The sequence below is a fragment of the Neomonachus schauinslandi genome, chromosome 5 (assembly GCF_002201575.2).
Source record: "Neomonachus schauinslandi chromosome 5, ASM220157v2, whole genome shotgun sequence".
Classification (NCBI taxonomy): domain Eukaryota; kingdom Metazoa; phylum Chordata; class Mammalia; order Carnivora; family Phocidae; genus Neomonachus; species Neomonachus schauinslandi.
Window position 1 is genome coordinate 100566671 of NC_058407.1, and position 3988 is coordinate 100570658.

Genomic DNA, 3988 nt, shown 5'->3' on the forward strand with positions numbered 1-3988 from the left:
ATGGTTGTCAAGTGAGTAAAACTTGGAGAAATGATGAAAATTGGCAACAGTATAAAATGACAGAAAGAATGGGATAAGACAAGTTAAGAAATGATCATTCAGTCTAACAATTAGTAGATCATAGAGCAATTTCAACAAAGCTACGGAGTCAAAATGCAGTTTCTAGTAAGTTGGGAAGCGAATGGGAGGTGAAGAAAAGAAGCCAAGCATAGACTCAAGGTTCTTGGCTGTGGAGGAAAGGTTGGGTACATGAAGATGGAAGTTACTAAAGGAGAACGAAAGAAAGTCTTCAGAAACTAGTACAGATGAGTGGGTCTCAGTACTGAGAAGGAAGAACTAATGGAGAACGGAAGGTTGAAGATAGTAAGAGAAAAATCAAAGTCCCTGAAGAGATGAAAGAAAGTAGGACATGATGGGAACAGGGACACCCCTTCCTCTAAAGCAGGGGGGAAGGAAGCAAGTTCAAGTACAGTGACGTTAAGTGAATGAGAAGGCAAGAAGTTAAGGCAGTTGGTGACTTTGGGAAACAAAGAGAAAGTACCAGGAGAGCTCCCTTAAGGGCTTAAAGCAAATTGTGAATGCCCAAAATGGCTACTTTGGGAAATAAGAGAAGGAGCAAATGTTTCCTGAGAAGTGTTGTTCTTCACTTCTGAGGGCTTAACTAAGGTTAGAGACCATACAATTTTTTAAAAGATTTATTTATTTTATGAGAGAGAGAGAGAGAGAGCTCAAGCGCATACACATGAGCTCAGGGGGAGGGGCAGAGGGAGAGGGAGGGAGAGTCTCAAGCAGACTTCCCACTGAGTGCAGACCCTGATAAGGGCTTGATCTCATGACCCTGAGATCATGACCTGAGCCAAAACCAAGAGTCAGACCCTTAACCAACTGCACCATCCAGGCACCCCTAGAGACCATAAATTTATGATGATATCATCTGTAAATGTGCTGTTCTCCAGCAGCACACATAGAAGGCAAGTAAGAATAATCTGAAGTGTAGGGGTTATCAGCACTGTTAGAACAGAAAGACAAGGGGCACTTGGGTGGCTCAGTCGTTAAGCGTCTGCCTTCGGCTCAGGTCGTGATCTCGGGGTCTTGGGATCGAGCCCCGCATCGGGCTCCCTGCTCAGTGGCAGGCCTGCTTCTCCCTCTCCTTCTGCGTGCCGCTCCCCCTGCTTGTGCTCTGTCTCTCCCTCTGTCAAATAAATAAATAAATAATCTTTATTAAAAAAAAAAAAGAACAGAAAGAAAAAAAAAAAAAAAAAACCAAGGTGAGATTACTGGAAAGAATAGTCAATGTTACACACCACAGAACTAAGCTGAATAGGAAAGTAAAGCCCCAGGGCAGGAGAATATACCAAGTAAGAGTTTGCCAGTCTGCTCTTCCTCTTGTATTTCTCATTCTCTCTCTCTCTCTTTTTTTTTTTTAGATTTTATTTCTAAGTGATCCCTCCACCCAACGTGGGGCGCAAACTTACAACCCCGAGATCAAGAGTTGTACACTCCACTGACCAAGCTAGTCAGGTGCTCCTTGTATTTCCCATTCTGATTAACGTCAGCGACTCCAGCTAGTCTCCTGTCCTGGATCCAGTCAACTGGAACTTTTAAACATCTCCCATTTTCTTCTTCATATTTCCATCATTGCCTCCTTTGTTTAGTTAGGCCTTTTCCTTCACATGAATTATCATTGCAGCCTCCAAAACTTCAAGTGTTGTTCTTAATTGATCCTCTGCCACCAGAGTGTTTAAAAAAAAAAAATCAGGGGCGCCTGGGTGGCTCAGATGGTTAAGCGGCTGCCTTCGGCTCAGGTCATGATCCCAGGGTCCTGGGATCGAGCCCCGCGTCCAGCTCCCTGCTCAGCCGGGAGCCTGCTTCTCCCTCTCCCTCTGCCTGCCACTCTGTCTATTGTGCTCTCTATCTCTCTGTCAAATAAATAAATAAAATCTTTAAAAAAATCTTTAAAAAAAAATAAATCTGATGTTAGGTGGTTGTGAGAGAGGGAGGGGTTGAAGATAACCCTTTGGCATTTGAATGAATGATGACCCATTTTAACCTTGACATAGAATGGAAGAAGAAGAGCAATCTAACAGGAGAGGCAATACATGTGTAGGGAGGAATGTTACATAAGCATTTATTCATTTGGCGACAACTTTTGAACACCTGCTATGTGCCAGGCACTCTTCCAGATGCTGGATATATGACGTGAGCAACAACAAAAAGATATAGAGCTTACTTTCTAGTGGTGAGGGGATTCAAAATAATAAGTACAAGGCAATAAATATGATTTTAGGTGCTCATAAGATCTCATAAAAGTAGAGAAGGCAGCGAGTGGAAGGGTGGTAAGGGGGGATAGGGTAGTCAGAGAAGGGCTTAAGATTGACGACATTTGAACAGAAGCTATGTTGTAAATTAAAATGACAAATTGCTAATTGAGTATCAAAACAGAAAGGATTACTTCCAGTAAAGGAGATGACATTTGTGTTGGTCTTGGTAGGGATTTTATGGGTAAAGTTTCATGGAAATGGTCAATCAAGATAAAAGGAAGGGTATGAGCCAAAGCTAGAAAGTCCATGCTACAGTCAGAAAATAACCAGTTAATTATTATATAATAGGGATAAGTAGGGGCCAGATTGTTTCAGTATTTGAATGCCATATTACTATCTGTACTTACCCTCTACTCTTCAGGAGTCAGCAAAAGTTTATGAGCAAGAGTGTGACATGTCCAGAAATATGCTTTAAAAAAAATAATCACCTTTTACAGAATGGATTGGAGAAGGAAAAAAACATCAGTTAGAAACCTATTGTAGTAGCCCAAGTGAAAGGTAATGAGACAGAGAGTAGAAATAAATAGGAAGAATATCTTATAGAAGATATAATATTTGAGAGCCAGTATGAAGATAAGATCACCATGATTTTGTTTTTTTGTTTTTTAAATGTAAGGACAGAAAGAGAGACAAAAATACTGAGTTCATATGTCTGAGAAGATCTTTTTTTTTTTAATGTCTGGGAAGATCTTGATGTAACTAACAGAGAAAAATCACAAGATAGAAAAAAGTAAATTTAGGAGATGTCAAGGGACACCGGCGAGAAGTCCCAGCTTTTCCATAGCAGTAGCTGTAGCTCTGAGACTGAAGTGCCTTTCCCCTACCCCTATACCTTGCTCTTCTGGACAGATGAGACTACAATTGAGTTTTGAACTAGCTTAATATGATTAAAGTCAGTCGTTCACAAATTTCAGGAAAAGGAAGTAATGTCTGCTATCTGACAAAAATAGTAGCAGGGCGCCTGGGTGGCTCAGTCAGTTAAGTGTCTGCCTTGGCTCAGGTCATGATCCCAGGGTCTTGGGATCGAGCCCCGCATCCGGCTCTCTGCTCCTCGGGAAGCCTGCTTCTCCCTCTCCCACGCCCCCTGCTTGTGTTCCCTCTCTCGCTGTGTCTCTGTCAAATAAATAAAAATTTAAAAATCTTAAAAAAAATAGTAGCATTTATATACATAATCCTCTGACTGTAGAAATTGAACCACAGGTCCTATCTTGGCTCTAGGCCACCAGGTCATTGAAGGAGAAACTATCTTCTTAGAATCTTCACCTTGATATAAGCTTGTAAATTGCAACACATAATAATCCTGTGATCCATTCCATAATTATGCATCGCGTTCCTGAGTAATTTTTCGTGAAAACAAACTAGTTGAGCAAACTTAAACTGGGTGTACCCAGAGCTAGTGCGTTCTGACCCCAAACATCACACTGCCAGTACTGGGATGGGCTGAGTTGCAATTGGTTTACATGCTCCACCCGGGGAAGCCATGTACACAAGTAAGACTACACTTCCCGGCGATCTCTGCGCGGTTAGACGCGTAGCGAGGAGGGGCGGGGAATGGGGGGGCGTGTCTCTATGTGAATAGCCTTCCTATTGGTGCTCAATCCAAAGGGCCGTGTAAACTCGTGGGCGATTGGACGCTCACTGGCGCCGCGACGCTACCGGATTTAAGT